Source organism: Urocampus carinirostris, chromosome 8, assembly GCF_059441175.1.
Source record: "Urocampus carinirostris isolate Australia breed hairy pipefish chromosome 8, RoL_Ucar_1.0, whole genome shotgun sequence".
NCBI lineage: Eukaryota > Metazoa > Chordata > Actinopteri > Syngnathiformes > Syngnathidae > Urocampus > Urocampus carinirostris.
Window position 1 is genome coordinate 40,005,299 of NC_142356.1, and position 13,082 is coordinate 40,018,380.

The 13,082-nt window shown below is 42.2% G+C and overlaps 1 pseudogene; it reads left to right on the top strand.

The window, feature by feature from the left end:
- The first annotated feature begins 628 nt into the window (after positions 1 to 628).
- LOC148361878 (5.8S ribosomal RNA) lies at positions 629 to 774 on the top strand (annotated as a pseudogene).
- Positions 775 to 13,082: the final 12,308 nt, after the last annotated feature.

Genomic DNA, 13,082 nt, shown 5'->3' on the forward strand with positions numbered 1-13,082 from the left:
CATGCCAGTACCTTGGTTATGCGCCAACATTTGAAGAAGAAAACACGTCGGACAATTGAGAAAAACTGACTCGCCTCGGTAAGATTCAAGTGATACAGTGGGATCTCGCTACTTCGCGGTTCAACATTCGCGGCTTCAGAGCTTCGCGGTCTGTGATGGTTAAAAAAAAAAAAAAAAGTTTTTTTTGTTTTTTTTGATAGGGCGTCGCTACTTTGCAGATTTTCTCTTTTTGCGGGAATCCCCCTCGGCCGACAACCCTAGCACGGCGCGCCATTCTCGTTTCCCAGCGCGCGGTTTCGGTGCGGCTTCCGCTTCACCACACCCCCTGACCCCAAAGGTCTCCCCAGCTTCCCCTTGCCCTGCGGCCGTCCGTCCGTCGGCCGGAGCCATCGAGGGCCGTGTAGCGCCATGTAGAGCCATAGCGGGAGACGCCGGGCGCCGGCCTCCGCGCCTAGCGCCCGACCCGCTCGGCTTGTCGCGGTGTCGTGCGTATCCCGCCCGAAAGTACCCGCGCTGCGGGTTAGGGGCTCGCTCGCGGGAACGGCACCTGCGGTGCGGCGCAAGTATAAACCCTGTTGTGAATTTGTCTCTGATCGTCCCGGGCGGACGTAAAATCGCCCAGCTGTACAACTCTTAGCGGTGGATCACTCGGCTCGTGCGTCGATGAAGAACGCAGCTAGCTGCGAGAACTAATGTGATTTGCAGCTGCGATTGGCTGGCAACCAGTTCAGGGTGTCCCCTGCCCACTGCCCGGAGATGGCTGGGATGGACTCCAGCCCCCCCGCGACCCTAATAAGGATAAGCGGTGCAGATTTTTTCTTTTTTTCTTTTTGAAGGGGTGTCGCTACTTCGCAGATTTTCACTTTTTGCGGGTGGTTTTGCTCCCCATTAACCAGGTCAAAAAAAATAATAATTTAAAAAATATCTATATTTTTATTTTTTATTTTTTTGGGGGGGGGAGGTGCGCCGCTACTTTGCGGACTTTCACTTATCACGGGTGGTTTTGGTCCCCATTAACCGCGATAACCGAGGTCCTACTGTATTTAAGTTAATATGCTTTTGATGTCATACATACATTTATGCCGTTAACACTGCATCGCTGGTGAAGAGGGCACAGTGAATGTACTTCGGAAACCGGGACCATAATCGGCCAAGGGACCACAACTTTGTCCCCGGGTCAGCGTAGAGAAGCAACCTGGGACCTTTTACCTCCCTGCTGGGCCAGGCATGTGGAAGCTTCCTGCGGGTACCTTTGGTGGTCATGTCTTTTTATCACGTTTGAGGTGGTGAACCCAACTGCAAGGAAGCCAGAAGGGAGGCAGGTGTGTGGAGATTGGGCTCAGATGTGTGCAGTTCATCAACCTAACTCCAGTTTGGCGCCTGATCCTGACAGATTCTTTATTTATTTGCCTCTCCCTGATAATTGGACAGAGGTGTTATTATGGATTTACGTCCCTACAAATTTCTACTTATTTATTTGTTGCACGAATCCGCAGCACCTTCAATAAAATATGTATTTTACATGGCCATACCATACCATACCATAACATACACACCATAACATAAGCATTTTTCTTGACTTTATTATTATTTTCCACATAATTAAAACATTTCCATGCTAAATTTTAGTAAAGAAAATCACTATCTAATTATTTGACTAATTGTTTCAATATTTGGTGACTAGTCGACTTTTAAAATAATCGTTACTTGCAGGTTGCCATTATCGTCCTTCTGCCGTCCGAGAGTTCCATTCAGAATTGCGCAGTCTAAAAAAGAAAATTGATCAAATCTATAAAACAATCAATTATTAAAGTTCATCATCGGTTTGTGTTGCCCGATTTGTACGTCGCTCAGCGCAATATTTAAAAGCAAAAAGAGTGCATTTAATTTCGTTGTGATGTTGGGCTGTTGCGGGGCCATGTGTGTAGTACCATCTCCTCTGATGTTTCCTTTTTTTATTTGTGCTTTATAAAAAGCGTATCTTACATATTTGCAGGTGTATAGCATGCATTTGTACATATTTTTGTTTATTATTAAGCTAAATCACAAACACTTTTTTTTTTTGTTATGTGCACTATTTTTCTATGCGTCCCCAAAAAAATATTTTTTATTCCAATTTGTCGGTTAATCGAACAACAATAATAAATTATCCATAAATTACTATCTCATTCAATGCCAAACATTTTGGTCAAATCGGGAGAGCTGCTGCAAGGCCATTTTTGCCATTTTGACTTAATTTGAAGGCTTACAGCAAGTTCTGTTTGGTAGCTATATAGGCCTAGGACAAATAATAAAAGCTTGAACTCCCAACTCTCATTATAAAATAAGCATGTTTTTCTAACTTTTACCATTTTTTAATAGAGAACAGTTGGGCATTGCTTCTTTGAACAATATTCATTTCCAAGAAAACCAGAGAAAAACAGCTTTTTAAGCATTTTAAGCAAAACCTGCACTTTGGTGGTTTATTTGCGATACCTCCATTGTCCAAATAAGGCTTCTATTTTGCAAAACAACCTTTTCTTTGCAAGAACACTGAACGATGCTTGACCTTTGCAAAAACATTTACCGTAAATTCCGGACTATAGAGCGCACCTGATTATATTATAAGCCGCACCCACCACATTTTGAGAGGATAGCCGCTTTTGTATTTACACAAGCCGCACCTGCATTAAAGCCGCATGCGCCCATATCAAAACATGTAATATAATCACAAAATTAGCCCAAACCCTACTTTGAGTCCCGCGATTTTAACTGAACATAAAGTACACAGTTCAAAAACCACAGCCGGCAAAATAACGGAAAATGATACCGGTACTGAACATTGGTTGCAGACCTGCAGAGTCCGGGTCCCGTTAAAAATAATTCAAGGAAAAAAAAAAATGTATATTTCCAAAGGTAAGGGTGGGAAAAATAACTTTATCATATAGACGACGTTTCACGCTCCCTTATTCATAAACACGCTAGCAACACCCTCGCAAGGTAAAGTTTGCGTGCAGTAGCTCTGTTTCCTTCTTTATCCGACTTCTCGATTGCGTTTAGCTTGTAAGCTGCGTCACGTGCCTTGAACTCGAGCGCCGCTGGCGGCTGTTAGAAAAATTACATAAATTGGCCGCATCACTGAATAAGCCGCAGGGTTGAAAGTTTGGGAAAAAAGTAGCGGCTTAAAGTCCGGAATTTACGGTACACGATTTCAGTCACCATGGCGATCGCATTCCCCCAGGCACCTGTGTTCCTGCGGACATTTCTGAAAGGTCATACCTCTCTGACCAGACAACTGTGATGGGACTTTGTCATGTTTTTAGAAAGGAATACATTTTGTTGAAGAGTTAACTGCCATTTTCTTTTTGTCTATAACTTGTGATTTTCAACACACTGCTTCACAAAGCCTACTCGACAAATGGGACAGCCTACACCATGTATGCAAAGTCTAGCTCGGGGGCAACTTACAGCCCATGATCAAATTTTAACTGGCCCACAGCTTCTGTCATAAAATTAATAATATGTGGCCTGCCAGTAATGTTGACCACAGTATAAAAAAATTGTGTTAAAAATCACCATTTTACCAGAGGATGGCGTTAGCCCTTTGACCATCTTGCTCTTGGGTTTCTGTAAGAAATTTTAGCCCACCTAATTTCTTAATTAGCAACTGGAGATTAAAAAAAGGAAAGTTGATTGTGGGAGCCACCGGGAAAATTAGTATTTTATCAACCAAAAACCAAAACACCTGAGTTTGCCTAATATGTCAAAAGATTTTGGCTATTTTCATAGATTATAATATTCAGAGTCATTTTCAGACAAAATAGGGCAGCACGGCAGCGCAGTGGTTAGCGCTTGTGCGGCACAGTTCATGTCATGGGAACCTGTCGTGAGTTCAAATCCAGCTCCAGACTTCCTGTGCGGAGTTTGTATGTTCTCCCCGTGCTTGCGTGGGTTTCCTCCGGGCACTCCACATTCCAAAAACATGCATTTCAGGTGAATTGGCCGGTCCAAATTGTCCCTAGGTGTGAATGAGCGAATGAGTTGTCTGTCCCTGTGTGCCCTGCGATTGGCTGGCAACCAGTTCAGGGTGCCCCCTGCCCACTGCCTGGAGATGGCTGGGATGGGCTCCAGCCCCCCGCGACCCTAATGAGGATAAGCGGTACGGCTAATGAGATGAGATGAGATGAGATTTTCAGACAAAATATGTGGACTACAAAAAGCTAACTGGAAACGAAAGACTGAAGCTGTTTTAGCGACAGAGCAGTGCTTTTTCACAAGACCCTGCAGGTCAAATGAAAATGTTACAAAGGTGAGCTACTAGGTTGCAACGCTGATCGCCAAGCACCATAAACCTTTCACGGAGAGTAATTTTATTAAAGACTGTTCAAAGAATGCCTAGGTGAATAGTCATTTCCAGAGGATTTATACTTACTGATGAGCAGCGCCACACCCTTAAAAATGTTTTTGAAAATAAAACAAGGAAAAGTGTATATTTTTTCATGTTGGCCCTCAGGGACAATGCTTCTGAAAACATATTTATACGTAATGTTATTAAATTAGTTAAGATAATCATTAGTTGCCCTAGCGCAAAACCACGTGTCCGATCGGAAAAGCCGACCCAGGAACGGCAATGATTGATGACGGGGCTGCCGGTATATTTGCTATTCACAGCAGAAACGGGGCCCAAACAGGGTATCTGGGACCTGCAGGCACTGAGCTGCTTTTCACATGTTGGAGAAGAAGTGCTCGGGACTATTAGCCAGCCCACTTCCCCTCCCCCCAATTCTTCACAGGCTAAATATTCAGAATTTCCCATGAGTGTCCAAAAAAAATTAATAATAAATAAAACCCTCTTGTGCGCCTCCTTTTGTGCGCTTTTCATGACTTTGTGCTGAGGTAGCACGCTGGGTAATAGACACATCAGTTTCGGAGGGGCAAAGGTTTTGTTGGTTTGATGAGCAGTAAAAACCAAGGTGGGGGGGACGCGCAGTTACGGGAAGCAGGAGAGGCAACTACCTCACCTGCATACGGGCTTACTGTTTGACATAAAAAAAAATTAGATTTTATTTTTTGTATTTTTTATGCACGTTACACAATCTGTTTTCAGAATCTAAACCAGGGGTCGGGAACCTATGGCTCGCGAGCCATATATGGCTCTTTCTACGAGTATCTGTGGCTCAGAGACAGATTTGATTGCATGCAAAATTTCTCCATCTTGTCCAAAACTTGATTCATCTATCCTATTATGTTACACGCAAAGCCAAACCGGAACTTAATGGTAAACGATTACTTCGCAGTATTTATATGGCATGTTTTTCACTACAATTTACAGTCAAGGTGTCACACAAAAAAATGGGGGAAAAAAAAACTCGTTTTAGCTGTACAACGCTAAAGAATCCTTTATATAAAAGTTCACTATGTAATCTGTGTTCAGTGTTCAGATACCTTATGATGAATCCACAGAACTGTAAATACGCCAAAACACCGGAAGAGAACTTAGTCATTTGATTGGGTGAGTGGGAGGGATGGGTGGAGCTATGCAAAAAGTACAAGCACTCCTTCCCATCTCTCGCCAAAGGTAAGCACATAAGGCTCCCTATTCTCAGAATGTTGTGACGTTTTTACAAAATAAATGCTTGCATCTGGTTTTGAAACCAATATGTATGATAAAAAAGGGTCAAAAGGAGTTTAACCGATCTTGAGTCATTGCAAGAAAGAGACAAGTTTAAAGTGGTATGTTTGTTGATTTTGGGACAGGGGCTCTGGCATTATTCTCTTTTCATAATTTTTATCAAATCATCAAAAATAAATGTGCTGAAGACTAAGCTTTTGTCTGGGGCGCGGGTTTAGCAATTTAGTAAATTTGTCTCATAATATATGGTGTGGCTCTTTCCCAAAATAAAATTAATATTATTTGCTTTTATGGCTCTTTGAGTCAAAAAGGTTCCCGCCCCCTGATCTAAACCATATGTATTGATCTCGATTCGTGTGTATGCGTGTGATCATATGCGGCTTATAGGCTCTGAAACAGCTGAACCGATTTTGGTGATACTTGACACAGTTGTACTTTAGGCTTCTGGGAGTGTTTTAGCTAGGTTTTGTGTCAAGGCACCCCCAATCAATACCGACAAAATTGATAAACATCTGCTTTTGTATACAAGCCGCTCTGGAGCTGCATTTGGCTCTGTCGCACTCCCTAATGGCTACCTAACGCTTTTTCAACAAACCACGGCCCCAACAACCTCACCCAAGTAGAATACCCAGCAACGCCGAGCTAGGTAAAGGAATACTTGTACTATGCTTTTTATTTTTATTTGAGCAGGAGGTAAGTAGTTTGTATTGTTACTGTAGTATGTAGTATTACATCCAAACCTTATTATTTGTACAGTGAGAATAATTTTACCTACATAATTATAATAAGTATATTACAAGCAAGTACTACGCTCAAATCCATTAATGAGGATTTACATTTTACGTTTATCAGTTTTAATTTTACCTTAGGTCATTAATCATTTTTTTTCCATTGTTTTGACTTAAAAAATTGGATAAGATGAATTCATTCATGATAAAGCCCCAATGTGTAGTATTAGAGCACTAGATGGCACTGTGTTGCATGAGGGCCAGTGTGATAGAGCAGAGAGTGGCGGCACCCTGCCAGACAAACATGGCAGCGACTTAAGTGTGGGTTCCACAAGAAATACACCTTTCTTGACCTATGATTTTTTTAGGAAAATTAACATTGGTATGATAGATCATGTATTTTTGCATAATATTCAAATCAATGTTTTCTTTACTGAATGAAAATTTTTGTGCTACGAGGTGGCACTATATATCACATACTGTCTCTTTAAATGAAGGGCAATCATTAAGACATCTACCAGCTCAGTAGCCTAGATGGTAGGGCGCCCGCTTTGAGACTGGGAGGTCGCTGGTTCGCGCCTCGGCTGAGTCATACCTAAGACTTATAACATTGGTAAAATGGCGGCGCCCTCTGTTGGCTGCGGCTGCATTGGCTCGCTACAACGGGTCAGGTGTATCGACATTTCGTTCTGTGTACATTGTTACAAAGAATGACAATACAAAGGAAATTATTATTATTATTATTATTACCTGTGAGTTTGATATGTCACAAAAGCAAACGACACAATGTCATCACCACAAAGTTTATTTTTAACAAAAACATGAAAGGCTCAAATGATGCAATGCATATATAGTTTTTCCCAAGTAATTTAAGATTTAGTATCAGTATTGTCACACAAACGAGAGCTGGCTATTTCTGAAGCGCGAGATGACGCTATGAACCGAAAAACAACGGCGACCAGATGATAAATGTGTTGTATCTGGGTCAGATCAGCAAACTTCTGCAAGAAGCCATAGAAAACAGTTTCATGTAGGGGAGCAAATGCCAACCATCAAAACTGGCCTGAAAGGGATGGGCACCGCCAGGCTGTACTGTCAAGATTTATTTTGGTTGTCGTTTATTTTTGAAAAAGCAGGTAATTTTACACACAAAAAAACAAAGGCGATTTTAAGGGGAGTCTAACACAGAGGTCCTAAACATGTGGTTGTTTATGTGAGTTTTTGTTCAGTCATTTTTTGGGGTAATTTTTGTCAGTTTTCGTTTAGTTCCATACTTTTGAGTAATTTGTACTTTTTTTACTATTTCTCAGTTCCTCTTCATGCTTTTCATTACTTTTTTATATCGTTTTGTTGTTTCAGTACTATTTTATATCTTACTAGGTCTTGTACTTTTTTCATACTTTCTGTTGCTTTTCATACTTTTTAGTTCATTTTTCAAATGTTTTAATTCAATGGGGTTTTTAATGTATTTTTGATTTTTTTTTTGTTCATATTCCGGGTATTTGAGGGTCATTTAATTTTTTTTCAGTCGTTTTTATAGATCACTTTTCTATTGTCATCTTTTGGTTGATTTTCATTTTAAGGTGTTTTTGTTCTTTTACGTTGTAGGAGAAGCCATGTTCTGAACATTCATGTTTATTGTTCAATTTATGTGTTATGGAACAGTGTTTAGTACTTTGTGAGTGGTACGAATAACCTTTATTGAGTGAAATAAAAACATTGTTTTGAATGATACGGAAAAATACATAAACTATCATGCCAACGGTAAATTTAAAGATATTTATAGATGGAGTACTTTGTATTTATTTTACATAATGGAATCCATACCTAATGGTTGTCGCCATGTTTGTCTGGCATCTTGCTGCTATGCTGTGCTTATTTGACACAGGTTTCGCATACACTGCCATCTAGTGGTCAAGTATTACACGATGTACCTTCTAAAAGTAAAACAGAAAAACAAATTGAACAGAATAAAAACAAGTATTTATTATAGTCAGCAATTATATGTGGTTTCTTCATTCATATGATTATTACATGTTTCGGTATTTACAGGTATTTATTCCTGATTGATTGCGTTATTAATTTGCATTTTTTTATTTTTTATCTTACTTTGTGTCTAAAAAATAAAGGTATTTAAAAACATTGGAATTATTTACCTGAGCTTTTCTTGTGAAAAACCTGATATGGCCCAGAGTCCATCAAACTCGTTTTCCAGTGGGCCTTAGCTGAATTGACTTTAAGGCCCCTGGTTCCGTCGAATGTATACCTACGCCTTCACTCGAGTCTGACTTACTTGTGTGTCGTTTGCAAACACGTTTCTTTGAAATGAAAGTTTCGCTTTAATTTGTGAGGATTATCTAAAGTAAAAGAAAATTTGGGCTAACGGTTCTTTGGGTTCTACGGCGTCGCTCTCGCTCATTCACTCTCGTTGTTCTGTAGTCCACTTGTTGGCTCTACTGTGTGAGAGGGGGTTGTGGGGGGTAGGTGAAACAGACACAAACCCTGTCTTTTGTCAATAAATTTGAGTTAAACAAGACTGTATAAACACAAGAACGTGTGTGGATTTTTTTTTTGAAGAAAGGCAGCGAGATAGAAGCTTAGCCAGACCAGAACGTAATGATTGAGATTGATTGACATTTTAAGCCCATTGATTTGGGCTTGGGCTCAAGATTTTACTTCAAACCTAAAAGGGGCGGACAAAACCTTTTCCTGCTTGCGCAAGGCTAGGTCGTTTTGGAGGTGCCCAACCTTTCGCGATGAAATTAACACAAACGTGTATTTCCTTGTTTAGCAGCTGTCTGGGCAACGACCAGGTACATTACAGCATACTATCAAATCAGATTTTGTGAAACCGACGAGGTTTCTTAACGCCAGCTCGGAATCTGATTGGCTAAATCAACAGGTTCATTCTGGTCTCATGAGAGCCTGTAAATCCTTTTCTGCTGGCCTTAGGTTGTATTTTTTTAACTTAGCAACTACAAATGGCTAAAATGTGATGGGTAAATGCTTGAATAGGAAACCACACATCTGGAAGCAGTGCAACCAAGGGGGAAAGCAATAAAAGGAAGCTGACAGACAATTTGGAATTATTTAATAAGTATAGATGGACAAAATCTAAATAACATCACATGATTCAGATATTTTTAATGCCAGCAGGGAAGGCCTTGCTGGCTCTCACAGCCCATCAATGGTTGGTAGATATGGAAGTGCTGTAGTTTTTTTCCCTCCCCATAGCATCAGTCAGAGTCTTTCCCACTGACGTAAGGCGGGGAGAAGCATTCCACCAAGAGGAGGTGATGTAATGGTTTGTGAAGGTATAAGTCAGACTATTTATTTTCGCTCCTTCCTCCTCCTCCCCTGTTGGTACTTCATTCTCACTTCCTTCTCTGTCATCTCAGCTTCTCTTTTTGTCTTTGGCAGGCGGCGAAATCCTTTGGGAGCGCTGAAAATCAGCTTAACAGCGTCTCTGCATGGTTAAAAAGAGTAACTGTAGGTTTTTTTTTTTTTCAATCACGCGTTGCATAATGTTTTTTTTTTTTTTTTGGTCAAGATATATTATAGACAATTGTTATGTCACAGCAAGACAGACATATGAAACATGTATGAATCAGCCCCACCGAGGTGTGTAATGCTCCTCCTTGTTTTCCTTTCCTCCTATCTTCACCGTCTGTATCAAAGTAAAATCGACTTTGACTGTTCCTGGGAGACTGCCGAGCAAACTATCATACAAAACGTCAAAACTCTATCCTTTGCATCCCCATCTCTCTGTGACACTCGAAAAAAGAAATGAGAAACACATCACCGGGAAGATTCCATCATATGTGTGCACGGCACATACGTGTCCAACTATCTGTGCGCTTGCCCATGATATAAATATCCAATTACCACACACATCAAATGCGCAGAGAATGAAATATTGATCACGTTGAAACATTTATGTAATCTACTTTGGTGCCTTTATATAATTGTTCCATTTACAAGGCCAGGCAATTTAGTGACGGGCGTGTCAGTTCTTTTAAGTAGACTCAATTATTAGAATGAGTTCTTTCAAAGGAAATTTATTCAAGGGACGATATATTGCTTCACTCAATGTGACCATATTGCTGTAATATAATAAATCCATCCAATATCTGCAACGCTTATCCTCAGTAGGGTCACTGGGGTGCTGGAGCCCATCCCCGCTATATTCGGGCAGTGGGCAGGGGACACCCTGAACTGGTTGCCAGCCGGTCGCAGGGCACACAGGGAACAGAAAATTCGCTCGCTCATTCACACCTAGGGACAGTTTGGCCTGGCCAATTAACCTGACCTGCATGTTTTTGGAATGTGGGAGGAAACCGGAGTGCCCGGAGGAAACCCACGCAAGCACGGGGAGAACATGCAAACTCCACACTGGAGGTTTGATCTCACGACCTCAGAACTGTGCCGCACACGCGCTAACCACTCCGCCGCCGGAATAGAATAGAATAGAATTGAGGGCAGCACGGCGGCGCAGTGGTTAGCGCTTGTGCGGCACAGTTCATGTCATGGGAACCTGTCGTGGGTTCAAATCCAGCTCCAGACTTCCTGTGCGGAGTTTGTATGTTCTCCCCGTGCTTGCGTGGGTTTCCTCCGGGCACTCCGGTTTCCTCCCACGTTCCAAAAACATGCATTTCAGGTGAATTGGCCGGTCCAAATTGTCCCTAGGTGTGAATGAGCGAATGAGTAGTCTGTCCCTGTGTGCCCTGCGATTGGCTGGCAACCAGTTCAGGGAGTCCCCTGCCCACTGCCCGGAGATGGCTGGGATGGGCTCCAGCCCCCCCGCAACCCTAATGAGGATAAGCGGTACGGCTAATGAGATGAGATGAGAATAGAATAGAATAGAATAGAACAGACAGTATTGTCATTTTAATATGTAGAATGCATATAAAATAAAAAGTACCATCCTGATGGTGCAAGAACATTTACAAGGCAAAACACCACAGTTTAAAACAATAAAATAAGGGTAAAATTATGGGTAATATTAAATTTTTAAAAAGAACGGAATATAATTGAGTCCATTTTAGCAGAAAAGTCCTTGCTAGGAGTATTCTTTTGTTTTCTTTCGTTAAATTTCTTCGCGGTTTTTTCGTGCCGGAATTATTGCCGTTGCTATCACTTTCTGCATTAAGTTTCGACTTATTACTGACGCTGAAGAAATTACCAATTTTGTGTTGACTTTCACCTAATGCTAACTTTTTTCGGTGGCATACTTAGCCTTCACCTTCCCTCGACGACAACCACCACAGCAATGACGTAATCTCGAAACAACGAGATCTCGTTTGCCGAGATTGGCGTGCAGACGAAAACTCGAACCGCGACACCAAAACAACAATGGCTGATCTGCCTGACGAAAAGTTTGGAGGGGGGTAAATCTTTGTTTGAAAAGAATGTAATCAGGTAAAAATGACAATTTTGTGTCAAAAAAGTTGCGTCCCGGGGACACACGTTGACTTGACACTATGCGTCCCCAGCAAAAATAATGCGTCTAGGACGCAGGGACGCGGGCAAACAAGAACACTGCGTTTATCTGAGGTTCGGTTGCGGGGCCATCAACCTCAGCATGGAAGCTCAGACCTCCCTATCCCCAGCCACTTCATCCACCTAATATGAAGGGATCCCGATGCGTTCCCTGGCCAGCCAACAGAGTACTCTCCCCAGTGTGTCCTGGGTCGTACCAGGGGGCTCCTGCCAGTGAGATATACCCAAAACACCTCCCGAGAGGGAGGTGTCCGGAAGGCATCCTTACCAGATGCCGGAGCCACCTCAGCTGGCTTCTTTCACTGAATCCTTGCCGGATGACTGCGGCTCTTCCCCATCTCTGAGTGAGAGCCCGCCAACTCTTTTATCCAGCATCTTGTTTTTTCGTTCAAGACCCACAGTTTATGACCATAGATGAGGGTAGGAACATAGATGGACTGGTAAATCGAGAGCTTTGTCTTTCAGCTCTTCACCAAGATTGAGCGGTACTGGGTCATGAACAAGACCCCGAGATACTCGCCCACTTGGGGCAGGATCTTATTGTGGAAAGGATATGAAAAGGATATGCCACCTTTTTCTGACTGAGAATCATGGCTTGGAGGTTCTGATCTTCATCCCAGCCACTTCACACGCAGCTGAAAACCGCTTGAGGAAACCAACTGCACCATATCATCTGCAAAAAGCAGAGATGCGATCCTCTGGCTCCCAAACCAGATCCTTTTTACGCCTTTGCCGCGGCTACTAAGGAATGACGAGAATCGGTGACAAGGGCAGCCTCTGCGCAGTCCAACTCTCCATAGGAAACCAAACCGACTTACTGCCGAAAATGCTTACCAAACTCTGGCCCTGTTTTTACAGGGATGGATCAGCCCTGACAAGACTGTTCTGTACCCCATACTCCCAAAGCAACCCCCACAGGGCTCCACAAGGAATACGGTCAAATACCTTTTCCAAGTCCACAGAACACTTGGATGAGCAAACTTGCTAGAAGAGGTGTTGGTGGAATTGAGGAGGTCTTCTAAGTATTCTGCTCATCACTTCACAATGTCCCGGGTCGAAGTCAGCAGTGCCCCATCTCCACTATACACTGTGTTGATGTCCAGAAATTGGAATCTTCTCTAATTATTTCTAAATCGTCCAAACTTGCAGTGGGTGAGTGATGCGTGCGAGTCGGCATTCGGGTTCATGTTTTTTCGGGCTGGGGAAAAAAATTAGATGAGGAATGAATAATCCGAACTTCCACG